Below are 22555 nucleotides of genomic sequence, written 5' to 3' on the forward strand. Positions count from 1 at the left end.
CTAAATATGGCGGTATTATTGCACGTGGGTTGGACGTCACCCGATGTGCGCTGGGCATACTCTGTTAGCTTCACAGAGACGCCTAAGGCATTAACATAAATGCTGAGCCTGTTGGACTCACAGGTCTCAAAGAAGTGAACGCACAGTATGTGGTCACAGGAGCTGGACCCTAGGCAGAGGGTCAGAGTCCGTCTAGACCTACCGTGCGTGCGGCATCGCAACTGCGGATGCCAAGAGGAGCTGCAAACTGCAGCGTGGCGACAGACACTGCCGCTAATCGACAATGCCCGGTGGCAGGCACACTGTCGGACGCTAGCACTGTGGAGGATGCTGTTGTGGCTTGTAGCTTGCCACTGGCTGGCGCAGACTCTAAAGCTAAGTCCCTATAACCACTCGTAATATCAGAGGAAGGGTATCTTAATGAGTTATTCGCAGGTTCATGCATCCATCATCATTCACACATTAGCAACTAGAGACTATACTAGCGCATGGCCGAGCGGCTATACGGACCTTTTATAGCCGTGCGCTCCCGGGACCTTCCAGATCTCTGAGAAGGACCAGTCAGATCAGAAGAAGGACCTGAGCACGTGACTCCCGATCTCCAATAGGAGATTGTCTCGTGAGCATGCCCAGTAGCGTGACGAGAGGACTTTGGAGGGTTTTGCTGCAGAGCAGTCTGCATTGCTGTTGCTGACCCAAAGGTGGCAGCAACAGCCAGACCCACAGAACAGGTCTGGGCAGAGCGTCTGGGATGCCGAGACTGCTGAGCAATCTCCTCTGCGGTCGATAGATAATGGGAGACCGCAGAATGTGAGGCTCTGGATTCCTGCTGAGCCGCTGCAGGAACCCGACGCCTAACACGCAGGTAGCGCAATGAAATGTGACATTTTACTGAATCTGTCCACCACCACCAAAATTACAGTATTACCTGCCAACATGGGTAAGTCAGTGGTAAAATCGACCAATAAATGAGTCCAAGGTCTCCTGGGAATCGCCAATTGTTGGAGAGACCCAGACGGACGAGTATGAGAGGTTTTAGGACACTTACAGACACTGCAGGTGACTACATACTGCCGGATATCCTGATGTACCCCTGACCACCAAAAATGCAGCATAAGAACATCTGTGGTGACTAGAGTTGAGCGATACCGTCCGATACTTCAAAGTATCGTATCGGATGGTATCGGCCGATCTTTAAAAAAAGTATCGGTATCGCCGATTCCGATACCGGAAGTCCCATTCAAGTCTATGGGACTTCCGGTATCGGAATAAGAAAAACCCTTTCCTGCCCTTGTACAGCCTCTCTGGGGTCTGTACGGGCCTTTCGGGGGGCTGTGCCGGCCTGCCAGGGGGTCTGTGCAGGCTCCGGTGGTCTGTGCCGGCCTGCCGGTGGTCTGTGCAGGCTCCGGGGGGCTGTGCCGGCCTGCCGGGGGGCTGTGCCGGCCTGCCGGGGGGCTGTGCAGGCTCCGGGGGGCTGTGCCGGCCTGCCGGGGGGCTGTGCCGGCCTGCCGGGGGGCTGTGCAGGCTCCGGGGGTCTGTGCAGGCATCGTCCGATGGGACTACAAGTCCCATCGGGCGATGCCTGCTACCATGACAGTGATTGACACATTAGCCAATGATGGGACAGTAGTAGTCCCATCATCCGGCTAATGTGTTAAATGTAAAAAAAAAAAAAAAAAAAAAAAAAATTACATGCTACATACATACAACATGCATACTACATACATGCTACATTCATACTACATACTACATACATGCAACATACATACTACATATATACTACATGCATGCTACATACATACTGCATGCTACATACATACCACATATATACTACATACATACTACATGCATGCTACATGCTACATACATAACACATATATACTACATGCATGCTACATACATACTACATGCTACATACTACATATATACTACATGCATGCTACATACTACATGCTACATACATACTACATGCATGCTACATACATACTACATACATACTACATATATACTACATGCATGCTACATACATACTACATGCTACATACTACATGCATGCTACATACATACTACATGCTACATACTACATATATACTACATGCATGCTACATACATACTACATATATACTACATGCATGCTACATACTACATGCTACATACATACTACATATATACTACATTCATACTACATACTACATATATACTACATACATACTACATACATACTACATGCATGCTACATACATACTACATGCATGCTACATACATACCACATACATACTACATGCTACATACATACCACATATATACTACATACATACAATACATTCATACAATACATACATAGACATACAGTACATATAACATAGAGTAACATACTTACCAATACTTGTCACATTGTTCCCCGAAGCCATTGTCTATTCCGGGATAAATATTAACATAACAAACCACAAAAATACTCACCCACGATCCGAAGCAGTCCACGAGTGTGTCCCACGACGATCTTGGGTAGAGAACTGCAGCATCAGATGATGCTGCCGTTCTCTACGGGCTGCAGGAATCCAATGACGGAAGGTAGGTATCCTTCCGCACTGTATTCCTCCGCCACTTAAAAAAAAAAAAGTCCCTAGTCTCACTTTATGCCATTGCTGTGTGGGAAATTCCCACACAGCAATGGCATAAAGTGAGACTAGGGACTTTTTTTTTTTAAGTGGCGGAGGAATACAGTGCGGAAGGATACCTACCTTCCGTCATTGGATTCCTGCAGCCCGTAGAGAACGGCAGCATCATCTGATGCTGCAGTTCTCTACCCAAGATCGTCGTGGGACACACTCGTGGACTGCTTCGGATCGTGGGTGAGTATTTTTGTGGTTTGTTATGTTAATATTTATCCCGGAATAGACAATGGCTTCGGGGAACAATGTGACAAGTATTGGTAAGTATGTTACTCTATGTTATATGTACTGTATGTCTATGTATGTATTGTATGAATGTATTGTATGTATGTAGTATATATGTGGTATGTATGTAGCATGTAGTATGTATGTGGTATGTATGTAGCATGCATGTAGTATGTATGTAGCATGCATGTAGCATGCATGTAGCATGCATGTAGTATGTATGTAGTATGTATGTAGTATGTATGTAGCATGTATGTAGCATGCAGTATGTATGTAGTATATATGTAGTATGTATGTAGTATATATGTAGTATGTATGTAGCATGCATGTAGTATATATGTAGTATGTATGTAGCATGCATGTAGTATGTATGTAGCATGTAGTATATATGTAGCATGCAGCATGTATGTAGTATGTATGTAGTATATATGTAGTATGCATGTAGTATGTATGTAGTATGTATGTAGCATGTATGTAGTATGTATGTAGTATATATGTAGTATGTATGTAGCATGCATGTAGTATGTATGTAGTATGTATGTAGCATGCAGTATGTAGCATGTATGTAGTATGTATGTAGTATGTATGTATGTATGTAGTATGTATGTAGCATGCAGTATGTATGTAGCATGTATGTAGCATGTATGTAGCATGTATGTAGTATGTATGTAGTATGTATGTAGTATGTATGTAGCATGCAGTATGTATGTAGCATGTATGTAGTATGTATGTAGTATATATGTAGCATGCATGTAGTATGTATGTAGCATGCATGTAGTATTTTTTTTTTTTTTTTTTTTTTTTAACATTTAACACATTAGCCGGATGATGGGACTACTACTGTCCCATCATTGGCTAATGTGTCAATCACTGTCATGGTAGCAGGCATCGCCCGATGGGACTTGTAGTCCCATCGGACGATGCTTGCACAGACCCCCGGACATCAGCACAGCCCCCCGGCAGGCCGGCACAGCCCCCCGGCAGGCCGGTACAGACCCTCACAGGGTGCACAGACCACCGGCAGGCCGGCACAGCCCCCCGGCAGGCCGGTACAGACCCCGGGCAGTCCACACAGCCCCCCGGCAGGCCGGCACAGCCCCCCGGCAGGCCGGCAGAGACCCCCGGAAGGCCCGAAATGACGGCGCATCATGATGCGCACACACCGCGCATCATGATGACGTCAGGCCGTCAATCAACTGAACTTCCGATTCCGATGCCGAATTCCGATATTGAAAAAATATCGGAAGTCGGTATCGGAATTCCGATACAGCAAGTATCGGCCGATACCCGATACTTGCGGTATCGGAATGCTCAACACTAGTGGTGACTTTATAGCTGGGATGTCCAGCCAAGACCGAATCACGATGTTCCCCAAGAACTCTCGGAGATTCTCAGGTACGAACAGTTTACATAAAGGACAGACTGCTCTTTCTCAAGATCAGAGCAAATAGACACAATAACCACCCATTTTTGTAGTATAGGAACTGATTCACAATTATCTCCAACCCCATCAAAACAGCGAGATGTCATCCGCCTAAATGTTCTTGTTCCCTAGCCTATATGTAACAAAAAAGTTAAATATGGTGAAGAACAATGCCCATCTTACTTGTCTAGAGGTTAGATGTTTTGCAGACTCTAAATATACAAGATTCTTATGATCCATGATTACCATAGCCAGATAAACTTCCCCTTTCAGAAAATGATGCCACTCTTCAAAGACCCACTTGATTGCAAAGAGTTACCTGTTGACAATGTCATAATTTTTCTACGCAAATGACAATTTTTTAGAAAAGTATGCACATGGACTCCATTTACCAGGAGACACACCCTGCGACAATACAGCTCCCACTTCAGAAACATCAACTTCAACAATAAATGGCTGAGTGATGTTAGGCTGTATGAGAAACGACACAGATGCAAAACACTCCTTCAAGGTATCGAATGCCTCCCTGGCCGGACTGGACTATTTGGAAAAATCTACCCCTTTCCTGGTCATATCCATCAGAGGTTTGGCCACTACTGAAAAGGTTTTCATGAACTTACGGTAGTAGCTGGCGAAATCTAAAAACCTTTGTAACACCTTCAAATCTTTAGGACAATAACAGGCCTCCTTATTAACAACTAAATTGTCACGCCCCCCCTCGGAGAACCTGTCAGGCAAAGCAATCTTGGGCTCCACTAAGGTTTGTCTGGGAGTTACGGTACCCAAACCTGATTTGTTATTGTGCTGGAAAACAACAGTATGTAGATCTACCACCTCCAGGCTGAGTTGTTGCAATTGCCCTGTCAAAGCAGTGATAGGATAAATAATGGATCAAAAAAACGATTTCGGCAAGAGCTAATGTCACAACTCTGTTGTCAGGTGTCCTGATACCAGGCGCTCCTTCCCTGTAATCCAACAAAGAAGAAACGTCCAGCTTTACTGATTCCGTGTCATGATTAAGGGAGCTTAGTCTCCAGAAACGAGTCGATATCCACACCTGTCGGGTATTGTGCTGAAGATTTTATCCTCTATGTAATGAGTTTTGTGAGTAAAAACCTTAACTTCACGGAATCAATAGAGCTGGACGTTTCTTCTTTGTTGGAATGCTCACGCTTGGACACAGCAGGTCTGTGCTTTTGAAGTTACTGAAATGCACTTACGAGTGAGCTGGAATTCTTTTTGCTCCTTCCCTGTCCCTAGGGGCACCCTTGCTTGCCCTGTTCCCCGGATTACTTCTGATGGTGAAGACGCTGGGACCACATACCTTGCCTTAGCTCCTGAATCTGCCCTCTGTCTGTACCCTTCCCTCACCCAAGGAACAGGGAAGTAGTAGTGAACCCTAATAAACCAACCAGACTAACAAAGTAATACAAGCAGGGATAAAAGAAAATACTAATCATACAAATATACTCACTGTCAGGATAATGTCAGCATCTGCAACTGCCACGGCTGAGCAGGGTGACTTACCCACACTGCGGGAGAGCACGGGGCCCAATACGGTAGTGAAGGTTTAAGCAGACAGGACCTGAGGCACGGAAAATAGTAAGGAGTACCAGGGCCTATGATCATGTGACTGCAGGGGGCGGGGCTTAGCGCCCTACTACTGCAGATGATGTAATATACCTACTGCAGGAATACTGCAGTAGAGGAGAGGAAAACGCAGGTCAGACAAGCAGAGGTCATACACGAGAGGGCGGTGCGGTACAAAAGGGATGAGCAGAGAATAGTCAAGTCACAAGCAGAGAGTCATACACGCAAGGGCGGTGCAGTACAAGAGGGACAGGCAGAACCGGATCAAAACCAAATAAGCAGCAAGTTATCAGGCACAAGGCACACGTACACAAGAGGTCAACTAACTCAGCCGAGGGCAGGAGTATAACTGACACCGGACCTAGGTCCAGTGAGCATTAAATAGCCACCCTCTGCCAGAGAGAGGCAGAAACAATTAACCCCCTGTCTGACCAGGACGGGCCAAAGCGAAACCCCGTCCTGGATCATGACACTCACACAAACAACAGAGGTAAACACCGGGAGTGGAGGTTGGGGTAAAATCAAAGTAGACGAAAGAGGGGAATTAGCACACAACCAAAACCTAGCAACAGTCTCAGATAAACTCACCAAATGCCTTCTCAAGCAACAACAGCAGACAACCATCTCCTGTCAGGGTGCAGAATATATTATTATTATTATTTATTGATATAGCACCATTGATTCCATGGTGCTGTACACGAGAAGGGGTTATATACAAATTACAGATATCGCTTACAGTAAGCAAACTAACAATAACAGACTGATACAGAGGGGAGAGAACTCTGCCCTTGTGGGCTTACATTCTACAGGATGGTGGGGATGGAGGCAGTAGGTTCGGGGGTTGCAACAGCTCTGGTGTTGGTGAGGCAGTAGCTTCGGTAGTAGTGAGGAGGCAGCGGGGTCATTGCAGGCTGTAAGCTTTTTTAAAAAGGTGGGTTTTCAGGTTCCGTCTGAAGGATCCGAATGTGGTTGATAGTAGGACGTGTTGGGGCACAGAATTCCAGAGGATGAGAGATATTAGGGAGAAATCTTGGAGGCTATTAGGTGAGGAGTAAATAAGTGTGGAGGAGAGAAGGAGGTCTTTGGAGGACCGAAAAATACGTGGGGGAAGATATCGGGAGATTAGTTCAGAGATATATGGAGGAGACAGGTTATGGATGGCTTTGTAGGTCAGTATTAGAAATTTGAACAGTATACGCTGAGTGAATGGGAGCCAGTGAAGAGAGTTGCAGAGGGGAGAAGCAGAGCAGTAGCGAGGAGAGAGATGAATTAGTCGAGCAGCAGAGTTAAGGATGGACTGGAGAGGTGAGAGAGTGTTAGCAGGGAGGCCACAGAAAAGAATGTTCCAGTAGTCGAGGCGGGAAATGATGAGGGCATGCACAAGCATTTTAGTAGATTGAGGAAAGGATGGATTCTGGAGATATTTTTGAGCTGGAGGTGACAGAAGGTGGAAAGAGCTTGGATGTGCGGTTTGAAGGACAAGGCAGAGTCAAGGGTTACTCTGAGGCAGCGGGCTTCTGGTGCGGGGGAAAGCGTGATGTCATTAATTGTGATTGGTAGATGAGGTAAGGAAGATCTGTGAGATGGAGGAAAGATGATGAGTTCAGATTTGTCCACATTGAGTTTGAGGAAGCGAGAAGAGAAGAAGGAGGATATGGCTTATGGACACTCCGGGATTCTGGACAGCAGAGAGGTGACGTATGGGCCAGAGAGGTAGATCTGAGTGTCATCAGCATACAGGTGGTACTGAAATCCATGGGACTTTATGAGTTGCCCCAGGCCAAGTGTATAGATTGAGAAGAGTAGGGGTCCTAGAATAGAGCCTTGGGGGACTACAGCAGAGAGAGGGTAGGATGAGGAGGTAGTGTGGGAGTGGGAGACGCTGAATGTGCGGTTGGAAAGGTATGTGGAAATCCAGGATAGGGTGAGGTCTTTGATGCCAAATGAGGAGAGGATCTGTTGTAGGCGGCAGTGGTCAACTGTGTCGAAAGCAGAGGACAGGTCTAGAAGGAGGAGTATAGAGTATTGTCCGTTAGGTTTGGCTGTAAGTAGTTCGTTAGTAATTTTGGTCAGGGCAGTCTCAGTGGAATGATGGGGATGGAAACCAGACTGTAGATTGTCAAAGAGCAAGCTGAATGAGATGTGGGAGGAAAGTCCAGTGTGGACGTGCCGCTACAGGAGTTTGGAAGCGAAAGAGAGCAGCGATATTGGGTGAAAGCTGGACATAGCGGTTGGGTCAAGGGTTGGCTTTTTAAGGATAGGCGTGATTGTGGCATGTTTGAAAGCAGAAGGGAAGGTACCAGAAGTTAGTGATAGGGAGTTGGAGAAATCAGACACTGCAGTCTTTTGGCTCCGCTCTGTCTTGGTAAACCTATGACAATAGCCCTTCAAATATTGTAATGGCCACACACATAGCCATCCAAATAGTATAATGGCAACACATAGCACTCCAAATAGTATAATGGCCCCCACATAGCCCTTCAAATAGTATAATGATCCCATCTTATCCTTCCAAATAGTATAATGGCCTCCAGATAACCCTTCAAATAGTATAAAGGTCCTCACATTGCCATCCAAATATTATAATGGCTCCCACGTAACACTTCAAATATTATAATGGCCTCCACATAGCCTTTTAAATATTATGACCCCAACATAGTCCTTCATTTAGTTTAATGGGCTTCCACATAGCCTTTATATCGTATAATGGGCTATACCTAGACTTCCATATAGTATCATGGGACCCACATAGCCTTCCAAATATTATAATATCCCCCACATAACCCCTCAAATATTGTAATGGCCCCCTCCTATCCTTCCATACAGTATAATGGCCCCCACATTGCCTTCCACATAGTATAATGCTCCCCACATTACCTTCCACATAGTATAATGAGCCCACATTGCCTTTCATACGATTTAATGCACCCCACATTTCCTTCCATATAGTATGAAGCGCCCTAAATTTCCTTCCATATAGTATAATGCGTCCCATATTACCCTTCATATAGTATACAGAGCCCCACATTGTTTTCCAGGTAGTATAATGCGCCACACATTGCCTTCTTTATAGTATAATGGATCCCACAGAGCCTTCTGCATAGTGGAATACACCCACATTGCCTTCCACATAGTGTAATGCATGCACATTGCCTTCTACATAGTATAATGGGCCCACATTGCCTCCCATGCAGAATAATGCACGTCACATTGCCTTCCAAATAATATAATGCTCCACACATTGCTTTCTACATAGTGTAATGCACCCAAAAATGCCTTCTTTTTAGTATAATGCACTCCAAATTTGCTTTTACTTAGTATAATCCACCTCACATTTGCCTTCCTTATAATGAGAGTCAATAAAATTATGATAGTCTGACATTACAAGCATAAACACTATAGAGAAAAAGGTCCTCCAAGGATATTGTCTAAAATATTCAAAATTTATTAAAGAACACAAAAACTAAAAAGAAACAGCAAACCATACAGAAAGTGGAAAATAGCATGACACTGGGTGACAAACATATGGACTATAAAATGACTGGTACAATAATGTAGCACATGAGGGAATATATGGAAAAATTATTTGCATACAAAAATAATTATTAAAGTGCTGGTGTAGCAAGCAGAACTAGGAAGACATTCATCGAAACGCGCGTTAAGGGGGACCCTGGGTGATTTTTTCATTCTGGTAAATATGTTATTGCCTCAATTCTCTAGCCATGAGGTACATTTCCCTTACTTGATCTTCTCTATACCGACATCATTTATTTTTTAGGAGGGATTTTTTTCCTTTTGAAAGGATCAGCTATGGGAAAACCAGCAATGTCTGGGTTTCATCTATTTCATTGTGCATAATGTCGCTGCAGGCTTTATTTAACATGCTATTGGGCTCTGATTGAGATTATATCATTAATATTATCTAGTTCTGCTTGCTACACCAGCACTTTAATAATTATTTTTGTACGCATATAATTTTTCCATATATTCCCTCATGTGCTACATTATTGTGCCAATCATTTTATAGTCCATATGTTTGTCACCCAGTGTCATGCTATTTTCTACTTTCTGTATGGTTTGCTGTTTCTTTTTAATTTTTGTGTTCTTTAATAAATTTTGAATATTTTATACAATATCCTTGGAGGATCTTTTTCTCTATAGTGTTTATACTTGGTTTCACGGTCCTCCATGTTATAACCTTTCTCTTGTCTTTAAATATCACATTACAAGCAGTAGTAGATGATGGGATATGAAGCCTGAAAGTCAAAAGCTCAAAACATTGCTACCCTTTTGCTTGTCAGTGTAATGTGCCCCACATTGCCTTCCACATAGTATAATGCACCCCACATTGCCTTCCATATAGTATAATGCGCCCCACATTGCCTTTCATGTACTATTATTAACCCTGAATCCCCAGGCCTTCCAAATAGTAGAATTTCCCCACAATGTGCTAAATGATTGAAAAAAAAATACTCACCTCTCCTCGTTTCACCATTGCTCCTGTTTCTGCAACGTGTGGTCTGAAGCACCACATAGCTCAACGCATCAGGCGCGATATAGTAACATCATCGCACCAGCTGAGCCGAGACATCAACGCTCAGATGCAGAGGGAGAATGATAGAGGAGGTAGCGGAGGGCTTCCTTTTCCATCATTGCTTTTCAAATGTATCAGCATCCACGTTGTTTGCCACCATTGGTGGTACGCCACTGCTCAGAGGTAAAAACAATGCAACAGAAAACCTTCCCCTGGAACCCCTTCATTGTCCACCCCTAGCCAATACTCCCATCTCCACACCCCTCAGGTATGTAACATTTCCCCCTCAGTATTTTGTAAAAAGTAAATTTTGTTGTTGTTTTTTTTAAATAAAATTGTTTTGGTTTTCCCCTATCACTGCTTGTTCTTTGTCTCTTTTGTCGCCGCCAACACACACCGTCAGCCGTCAACACACATATCGCCATCTACACACACTGTGTTTTTGCCACCTCATAGCTCCATGACACACAATCTGCTCCTCCTTTTCTTTCTTTGATTTCCACTGCAGCTTTGCTTCTTGTGTCTGTTATGAAGCTATGAGGTGGCAAAAACACAAAGAGGACTGAAAATCCTCCAATTAATACAGCACAAAGGGTCAGGGGTCAGCAATGTTCATTGCCCAGGTGTCAGCACTAGTGCAGTCAGGATGCTGGGTTTTCTGCATCCTGAGTGCACTATTTCTGACACACGGGCAGTAAAGATATGAGGTGGATTAGCTCCATCATCTCTTCAGTCTACATTAATCTATTGGACTATAGATTAATGCAGACGGAAGAGACGATTTAACTAATGAGAAGTCACCTACCATAGCACTGACAAAGAGAACAGGTGTAGTGTAAAGCATGGGTGACATAACCCAATCTGCATGAGACAGGGAGTGGAGAGGTGTTTCACTAGAAGTTAGAGGTTTTTTTATTAATTTCAAAAACTGACCGTCACATCCAAGCATAAACATTGTGTGAACAGGTGCTTAACCTAGAGTCACCAACTCATATACATTCAAGCAAAAAAGGAAGCACACTGTAGCGCCATAACATGCAAAGATGAAAAATGAATTGCATCACTGCATTAGAAATATGAAGAAATATGAAAAATTGACAAAGTTTAGCACATAAAATGGCCAAGTTATGTGTACCTGGAAGCCACGTTAAGGCATTTCTCGTTTTCCAGGTCCCTGTCTATGCCAATCCTCACTAAGACTGAAGTCTCCATCTGAATAGGAACCTATGAAAAATCCTCTGTTTAGACTGGTCTATATCTCTGTGAAGGGGAAGTGGCCCTGCTTTGATTAAAAACGCCTGCGGCTAACAGGTGGAGTGCTCAGTCAGAAGGTAAATGAATACAAATTTCAAAAACTGACCGTCACATCCAAGCATAGTGTGAACAGGTGCTTAACCTAGAGTCACCAACTCATATGCATTCAAGCAAAAGAGGAAACACACTGTAGCGCCATAACATGCAAATATGAAATATGAAAAATGAATTGCATCACTGCATTAGAAATATGAAAAATTGAGAAAGTTTAGCGCAGAAATATGAAAAATTGAGAAAGTTTAGCGCATAAAATGGCCAAGTTATATAGACTTCAGTCTAAACAGAGCAAATGTGAACCTAGCCTTAAATGCAGCATTTAGGCCACATTTGAACATTGACTAAGCTGACTAAGCTACCAAATGTAGACAAAATACCACCAGAAACTAATGTGATCACACAGTACGTGGGCGGATAAACAGTATGGAATGTGTTTCTCAGATGGTAAACATTGCGGCAGTAGCAGATTCTGTACAGTCTGTTAGTGAATGGATGTGTCCAGATGTCTCTCTGTTCAGATAAATATAATTAAACGCATGTCCATAAATTCTGAAATTCCTAGTATCTTTGTTCCTAAAGTATGCATTCCCATACATTAATCAGCATTGAAACTGCAACACTAAGAAGAAAAGGTTAAGGTATTTGCACACGCTGTGGATTCTGTTGCGGATCCGCAGCGGATTTGGCCCTGCAGATCTGCAGCAGTTCCGCAGACAGTGTACAGTACCATGTTAGCCAATGGGATTTCAAAACCGCAGTGCACATGCTGCAGATTTTTCCGCGCAGATTTGCTGCGGTTTTAAATCCGCAGCATGTCAATTTTTTCTGTGGATTCCGCAGCGGTTTGACACCTGTTCCATTGTCCAGGTGTCAAACCGCAGGAGAAAACTGCTAGCAAATCCGCAGGAAAACCGCAGGTCACTTTACCTGCGGTTTTACCTGCAAATCCGTGCGGAAAAATCCGCAGGTCAATCCGCAAAGTGTGCACTCACCCTTATGGAGTTACGAAAATCAAAGGATCAAAAGATTTGTGATATGTAAATGATTAAGAAATGGAAACAACAATTTCAACACATCTTGGTATTTTTAGAACTGATAAAAATATAATACCCAAAAAGAAAATGGAAGCAGAAACGTCAAAATAAAATATAATAAATCTTTATTGAAAATCAATGATAATAAATAAAATCCATAAAAAAGATTATACATAAGGAGAGAGTAATAGCAAGTGTCACACCACTCCGGGGAGCATGCGGTTTGCAGGAGACATCAGTCTCGGATGTTGGATTCTGTTCTGCAAAGGCAAATGTGTGTTATTATTCCCTAATGTAAAAACAAAATTCAACAATACTTTGCACAAATAACAAAACCATCCACTTATGAACGAAGATCCATAATGGGCGCCAGGATATTGAGTCTGTCATAATACACATAGGACCTTTTTTTGTGTCGCTGACTCACTTCTGGCACATGTGCAAATATTGATCTTGGTATCTATGCCAGCGTCTGGTCACATAACTCACTAAAGTTAGAATGAAAAAATACCAATTATATCAAAACTATAATCTGCTTTTTCCAAACTACGTATTGTGATTCATTAGGCAAAAAAAATGAGTCATGGCTTTAAGGCCTGTTTCACACTTCAGTTGTTTGATGTCAGTTGCAAACCGCCAAAGTGTGAAAAAATGGATCCGTTTCCGTTTTGCAACAAATGGATGCAACCGGATCCGTTTCTTGGACGGATCCGCTGCAGCCGCTAAGTGCATGAAATTTAAAGGAACCGATCTCTGGAAAAGGAAGGAGAAAGATAATTTTTTGGCCACTTCCGGAACGCTGTTCAGGGTTAAATTGCATGAAAGGGAAAATCTTCCGGGCATGCACAATTTAAAATAGCGGTCCTCCGCTGGAAAAAAACGTTACATTGTTCATCTACTCCAGCCGGCGGACGCTAAAATTCTAACGGATCCATTAAAAAAACGGATACAACGGATGACCATCAGTCAAAATCCGCTGCTAATGCAAGTCTATGGCGGAAAAAAACAGATGCGCCAAAAAAATGGCAGATCCGTTTTTTTAGAAAAACGGCGGATTTTGACTGACGTCAAATACCTGAAGTTTGAAACAGGCCTAATAAACAAACAAAAATAAATTGTGTTCAGTAGCCCAGTAAGGGAATTCATAAGAATGCAAACACATTAGTCCATTGAGCGAGTGCGTACAAGGAGGAACAAGGTGGCCATATTTTACATACAAATATCACATGCACCTTCTGACAATTATACATTGGGTATGGAAAGTGTTCAGACCACTTTTAATTTTTCATTCTTTGTTTCATTGCAGCCATTTGGTAAATTCAAAAAAGTTCATTTTTTCTCATTAATGTACACTTTGCACCCCATCTTGACTGAAAAAAACAGAAATGTAGAAATTTTTGCAAAATGGGGGCAACACATAAAAGGGTGGTCAGCTAGTGTGCAGATGTATTTAGGTGGTAAAATCACCCAGGCAATGGTGGCATTATGTATGATTACGTGTGTGCACGTAATGTAATATCTCTTTATGCTGATTGTACAACAAAGGCACTTTAAATGGTAGGTAACTAGTGTTGAGCATTCCGATACCGCAAGTATCGGGTATCGGCCGATACTTGCTGTATCGGAATTCCGATACCGACTTCCGATATTTTTTCAATATCGGAATTCGGCATCGGAATCGGAAGTTCAGTTGATTGACGGCCTGACGTCATCATGATGCGCGGTGTGTGCGCATCATGATGCGCCGTCATTTCGGGCCTTCCGGGGGTCTCTGCCGGCCTGCCGGGGGGCTGTGCCGGCCTGCCGGGGGGCTGTGTGGACTGCCCGGGGTCTGTACCGGCCTGCCGGGGGGCTGTGCCGGCCTGCCGGGGGGCTGTGTGGACTGCCCGGGGTCTGTACCGGCCTGCCGGGGGGCTGTGCCGGCCTGCCGGTGGTCTGTGCACCCTGTGGGGGTCTGTACCGGCCTGCCGGGGGGCTGTGCCGGCCTGCCGGGGGGGGGCTGTGCTGATGTCCGGGGGTCTGTGCAAGCATCGTCCGATGGGACTACAAGTCCCATCGGGCGATGCCTGCTACCATGACAGTGATTGACACATTAGCCAATGATGGGACAGTAGTAGTCCCATCATCCGGCTAATGTGTTAAATGTTAAAAAAAAAAAAAAATACTACATACATACTACATGCTACATACATACTACATACATGCTACATACATACTACATACATGCTACATACATGCTACATGCATGCTACATACATACTACATGCATGCTACATACATACTACATATATACTACATACATACTACATACATGCTACATACATACTGCATGCTACATACATACTACATACATACTACATACATACTACATGCATGCTACATACATACTGCATGCTACATACATACTACATACATACTACATGCATGCTACATACATACTACATACATACTACATGCATGCTACATACATACTACATGCTACATACATACTACATACATGCTACATACATACTACATACATGCTACATACATACTACATGCATGCTACATACATACTACATGCTACATACATACTACATGCATGCTACATACATACTACATATATACTACATACATACTACATACATGCTACATACATACTGCATGCTACATACATACTACATACATACTACATACATACTACATGCATGCTACATACATACTACATATATACTACATGCATGCTACATACATACTACATGCTACATACATACTACATATATACTACATACATACTACATACATGCTACATACATACTGCATGCTACATACATACTACATACATACTACATACATACTACATACATACTACATGCTACATACATACTACATATATACTACATGCATGCTACATACATACTACATGCTACATACATACCACATACATACTACATACATACTACATACATACTACATGCTACATACATACTACATATATACTACATGCATGCTACATACATACTACATGCTACATACATACCACATACATACTACATACATGCTACATATATACTACATGCATGCTACATACATACTACATATATACTACATGCATGCTACATACATACTACATGCTACATGCATGCTACATACATACTACATACATACTACATGCTACATACATACCACATATATACTACATACATACAATACATTCATACAATACATACATAGACATACAGTACATATAACATAGAGTAACATACTTACCAATACTTGTCACATTGTTCCCCGAAGCCATTGTCTTTTCCGGAATAAATATTAACATAACAAACCACAAAAATACTCACCCACGATCCGAAGCAGTCCACGAGTGTGTCCCACGACGATCTTGGGTAGAGAACTGCAGCATCAGATGATGCTGCCGTTCTCTACGGGCTGCAGGAATCCAATGACGGAAGGTAGGTATCCTTCCGCACTGTATTCCTCCGCCACTTAAAAAAAAAAAAAGTCCCTAGTCTCACTTTATGCCATTGCTGTGTGGGAAATTCCCACACAGCAATGGCATAAAGTGAGACTAGGGACTTTTTTTTTTTTAAGTGGCGGAGGAATACAGTGCGGAAGGATACCTACCTTCCGTCATTGGATTCCTGCAGCCCGTAGAGAACGGCAGCAACAGCTGATGCTGCAGTTCTCTACCCAAGATCGTCGTGGGACACACTCGTGGACTGCTTCGGATCGTGGGTGAGTATTTTTGTGGTTTGTTATGTTAATATTTATTCCGGAAAAGACAATGGCTTCGGGGAACAATGTGACAAGTATTGGTAAGTATGTTACTCTATGTTATATGTACTGTATGTCTATGTATGTATTGTATGAATGTATTGTATGTATGTAGTATATACACTCACTGGCCACTTTATTAGGTACACCTGTCCAACTGTGTGTTAAGACTTAATTTCTAATCAGCCAATCACATGGCGGCAACTCAGTGCATTTAGGCATGTAGACATGGTCAAGACAATCTCCTGCAGTTCAAACCGAGCATCAGTATGGGGAAGAAAGGTGATTTGAGTGCCTTTGAATGTGGCATGATTGTTGGTGCCAGAAGGGCTGGTCTGAGTATTTCAGAAACTGCTGATCTACTGGGATTTTCACGCACAACCATCTCTAGGGTTTACAGAGAATGGTCCGAAAAAGAAAAAAAATCCAGTGAGCGGCAGTTCTGTGGCCGGAAATGCCTTGTTGATGCCAGAGGTCAGAGGAGAATGGGCAGACTGGTTCGAGCTGATAGAAAGGCAACAGTGACTCAAATTGCCACCCGTTACAACCAAGGTAGGCAGAAGAGCATCTCTGAACGCACAGTGCGTCGAACTTTGAGGCAGATGGGCTACAGCAGCAGAAGACCACACTGGGTACCACTCCTCTCAGCTAAGTACAGGAAACTGAGGCTACAATTTGCACAAGCTCATCGAAATTGGACAGTAGAAGATTGGAAAAACGTTGCCTGGTCTGATGAGTCTCGATTTCTGCTGCGACATTCGGATGGTAGGGTCAGAATTTGGCGTAAACAACATGAAAGCATGGATCCATCCTGCCTTGTATCAACGGTTCAGGCTGGTGGTGGTGGTGTCATGGTGTGGGGAATTTTTTCTTGGCACTCTTTGGGCCCCTTGGTACCAATTGAGCATCGTTGCAACGCCACAGCCTACCTGAGTATTGTTGCTGACCATGTCCATCCCTTTATGACCACAATATACCCAACATCTGATGGCTACTTTCAGCAGGATAATGCGCCATGTCATAAAGCTCGAATCATCTCAGATTGGTTTCTTGAACATGACAATGAGTTCACTGTACTCAAATGGCCTCCTCAGTCACCAGATCTCAATCCAATAGAGCATCTTTGGGATGTGGTGGAACGGGAGATTCGCATCAGGGATGTGCAGCCGACAAATCTGCGCCAACTGTGTGATGCCATCATGTCAATATGGTCCAACATCTCTGAGGAATGCTTCCAGCACCTTGTTGAATCTCTGCCACGAAGAATTGAGGCTGTTCTGAAGGCAAAAGGGGGTCCAACCCCTTACTAGCATGGTGTACCTAATAAAGTGGCCAGTGAGTGTATGTGGTATGTATGTAGCATGTAGTATGTATGTAGTATGTATGTAGCATGCATGTAGCATGCAGTATGTATGTAGCATGCATGTAGTATATATGTAGTATGTATGTGGTATGTATGTAGCATGTAGTATGTATGTAGCATGCATGTAGTATATATGTAGTATGTATGTAGCATGTAGTATGTAGCATGCATGTAGTATATATGTAGTATGTATGTAGCATGTAGTATGTATGTAGCATGCATGTAGTATATATGTAGTATGTATGTAGCATGTAGTATGTATGTAGCATGCATGTAGTATGTATGTAGCATGCATGTAGTATGTATATGGTATGTATGTAGCATGTAGTATGTATGTAGCATGCATGTAGTATATATGTGTTATGTATGTGGTATGTATGTAGCATGCATGTAGCATGCATGTAGTATGTATGTAGTATGTATGTAGTATATATGTAGTATGTATGTAGCATGTAGTATGTATGTAGTATGTATGTAGCATGCATGTAGCATGCAGTATGTATGTAGCATGCATGTAGTATATATGTAGTATGTATGTAGCATGTAGTATGTAGCATGCATGTAGTATATATGTAGTATGTAGCATGTAGTATGTATGTAGCATGCATGTAGTATATATGTGTTATGTATGTAGCATGTAGCATGCATGTAGCATGCATGTAGTATGTATGTAGTATATATGTGGTATGTATGTAGCATGCAGTATGTATGTAGCATGCATGTAGTATATATGTAGTATGTATGTTGCATGTAGTATTTATGTAGTATGAATGTAGCATGTATGTAGTATGTAGTATGAATGTAGCATGTATGTAGTATGCATGTTGTATGTATGTAGCATGTAATTTTTTTTTTTTTTTTTTTTTTTTTTACATTTAACACATTAGCCGGATGATGGGACTACTACTGTCCCATCATTGGCTAATGTGTCAATCACTGTCATGGTAGCAGGCATCGCCCGATGGGACTTGTAGTCCCATCGGACGATGCCTGCACAGACCCCCGGAGCCTGCACAGACCACCGGCAGGCCGGCACAGCCCCCCGGCAGGCCGGCACAGCCCCCCGGAGCCTGCACAGCCCCCCGGCAGGCCGGCACAGCCCCCCGGCAGGCCGGCACAGCCCCCCGGAGCCTGCACAGACCACCGGCAGGCCGGCACAGACCACCGGAGCCTGCACAGACCCCCTGGCAGGCCGGCACAGCCCCCCGAAAGGCCCGTACAGACCCCAGAGAGGCTGTACAAGGGCAGGAAAGGGTTTTTCTTATTCCGATACCGGAAGTCCCATAGACTTGAATGGGACTTCCGGTATCGGAATCGGCGATACCGATACTTTTTTTAAAGATCGGCCGATACCATCCGATACGATACTTTGAAGTATCGGACGGTATCGCTCAACTCTATAGGTAACATGTATTTAACATGTATTTAAGGAAAAAGAAGCATTTAAAATAGGCATATGTACTTATTGATTGCTGCACCTCTCATGTGTTCAATTCATAAGTGGAGTACATGTGGCTGTAAATGTAGGTCCACGTAGGCAGGGTCATGGGTGTCTCAAAGTTCGGGCCTCTCTTGGACCAGGACTAGCAGCATCTCCACCTTAATGTGTTGTGGCATTTTGTCCAGATCTTCATGGAGGAGTGTTTTGGGTTTTTTTTAATTTATTGGTTGCCAAGTCTTTCCTGGACTGGAGTGATGCAATTTCTGGTCGTTTGGAGAGCCGTGAGTAAAAATAAGATGCCATATGGATGGTCAATGTGGTGTCCAATTTTTTTCTCGCACTGATAGGCTTACATTGGCGAGGCTTGTCCGATTTACACACCAGCTCGCAGCATGCTGCGATTATTTTCTTATGCCGATTCGGCAGGAGAAAAAAAAACCCAAAAAATAATCACTGATCTGCACTGCCCCATAATTAGAACAATGAGTCCATAAAACATCTGATCGCCCTCATCTAATATATACTCTCATGTAAGCGAGCCGTAAGGAGCAGCCTGCATGAACGAATGCATAATGATACTGACATGTGGTCAGTGTCACCGAGGACTACGGTACGGATCTGGCTTTTGAATTGAAGCCAAAATGTAGATGTTGCTCCCTCCCCACATAGCAATATAAACATGTATGCAATGAATTAACACAATTCCTCCATTTTTGGGGGGAGGAGGTGCATGTTATTTACACATTGCATGATGATGTTATGTTGTTATTTTTCAGTTGATGGAGATGGGCAAGGGCTTATTTTTGCATGGTGAGCTAATGCATTTAATGATAATTTAATTGTAGGTTTATATGATGTTATCGTTGCATTATTTTAAGATAATGGAGTGAATAAAAATCACAGTTGAGGCATTTTGCTATTCACGGCATTTATAGAAAGGGCTAATTAATTTGACATTTTGATAGCCTGGACTTTTACTGATGGAGCAATACCATTTTCATTTTTTTTTATTTACTTTTATAGAAGCACTCTCGGTAATTTTTTCATTCCTTAAACCTGTTTAAAATTGTAGATAGTGTAAGTGTCTCAGTTTCCTCCCCAATCGCTGTAGTCTTCCAGCCTCTTCTCACTCATGCGATTCTGATCAGCTGGATCACACAGGGCGCCATATGTGAGCCGTAAGTTGCTATTACAATGGAAGCCGATGGAGCCGACAGTCGCAAGTTGTGTACATTGAGGTTAAATGAACAGAGTAACAAAGTCATAGACGTCGCAGTAAAGCCTCATTCAGACGCCCATGCATCCCAAACATGTGAATGAGGCCTTATACCGACATGACAAGGCTCAGTGTTCAGAGAACAGCAGCGTGATGAATGAGTTGGGCAGCCTGACATGTTCTCGCTGCCACTGCCCTGGATCTCCTGTCACCACTCACTGCTGAACACTTCACGAGTGGTAACAGGCGTAAAGTACAGCTGGGCTACTACAGGATGCCAGGCTACTATAACGGCTGTGAACTGTACAGCACACGGCACGTGCCTAGTTCACAGCGGAGGCAGCCACAGATGCAGTCGGACACCGACTTCCGTCCCCCATGGTTGCCGTATTTGTGGTATATGTTGGTCTCAGACACTTAGAGAAGCAGCAAAAAAATTGCAGCTGCAGAAAAAAATTAATTAAAAAAAATGTGAAAATTTCACTATGGTCACCATCAGAGCCCGGTCTTGCGTGTGGGTAACAGCACAGAAATATCTGATCATTGCTTTAACAGCACAGAACACATTTCTTAAAAAGCCTTTTTGATCTCTTCCTCACTATTCTGGAATAACCTACAGCGGGTATAGGATAAATCAGATTGATATACACATCTAAAAGAGAACATCAGTATTAAAAAAACTTGAATTCTATAACTATACACACAGAATTGCAGATTCTATTCAATATGATTTTATTGGTGTAACAAGCCCATCTATGAAACTATTTAAATAGAAGTCATCATCAGAAAATTACCTACTGTTTAATTCAGGTTTTTGTGTTACAGGTAGTGTCGAGCATTCCGATACTGCAAATATCGGGTATCGGCCGATATACGCGGTATCGGAATTCCGATACTGAGTTCCGATACTTTTTGCGTATCGAATACCGGAATCGGAAGTTCCCATAATGCTATGAGCCAGTTTGATTTGATTGAGCCAATGAGGAATCCTAAGAAGTGTGGGCACATCCTGTTAGGCATGTAGGCATATTAACTAATGGCATGGCTGTGATTGGCTGCTGAAATGATGTCATGATGCACTATAAAAGCCGCCGCCGCCATTTTGGGTTCACTCTGCTGTGAATTCTGTTAGGGACAGGACGCTGCTGTTCAGACTCTGAGGGACAGTTAGAGATAGCGATTTTCTATATAGTGCTTTACCCAGGCTACTTTATCAACCGCGGTAGCTTTCTTTTGCCTTGCAGCGCTGTTCACAGCTGTCTGCAAGGTCTGTGTGTGTGAGTGCAGCTCACGCTGGAGTGTTCTGCAGCCACCTCTGGTTGTAGTCCGCTCAGCGTTCATCACTGCCTCATACATAGTTCTTTTTTTGTTTTATTGCTGCTCATTTTTCCTGATTTCTCCTATTAGTGTGCTTCCATCCGTATCCATCTACATTGGTTGCAAACACTATATAGGAGTAGATAGCGGCGCTGTCATGGATTGAACAGGGTTCTTGCCCTACACTCACGGGGTTAAGTGTTCGTGGCCTCTTTCTGGATCTGGGAGGGGTATTTATACTCACTCTTTACCAGGGTTCGCTATCAGCTATACTGATATTCTGGTGTGTCTGACCCCTGGTGTTCGTGTATTCTGCGTTGCTTGTTTGCTTCCCGTGTATGACCCGGTCTGTTCCCTCACTCTGTACTCTGTTTCTCATTTTGGCACTATTGTCTTTTCCGGTTCTGACCTCCTGGCTTGGCTATCGTTACTCCGTTACAGTTTGTCCCTATTGTACCGTCTATTGCCCGTTCTGGTTTTCTGATCTATTGCTACGTCCTGGCTATCCATTCTGTCTAACCCTTTGGTACTGTATTGCTATCTCGTGCTTTGACCCGGCTAGATCTGGTTTCTGTCTCTGTCTATGCCCCTTGGTTACATTGTCCAGTAATTACCTTTCTAGGAGTTTCCCTGCAGCTCCTGCCTCTGTGGCGCTGAGGCCACGCCC

Source organism: Dendrobates tinctorius, unplaced genomic scaffold, assembly GCF_039654945.1.
Source record: "Dendrobates tinctorius isolate UK_male_01 unplaced genomic scaffold, ASM3965494v1 ptg000007l, whole genome shotgun sequence".
NCBI classification, from domain to species: domain Eukaryota; kingdom Metazoa; phylum Chordata; class Amphibia; order Anura; family Dendrobatidae; genus Dendrobates; species Dendrobates tinctorius.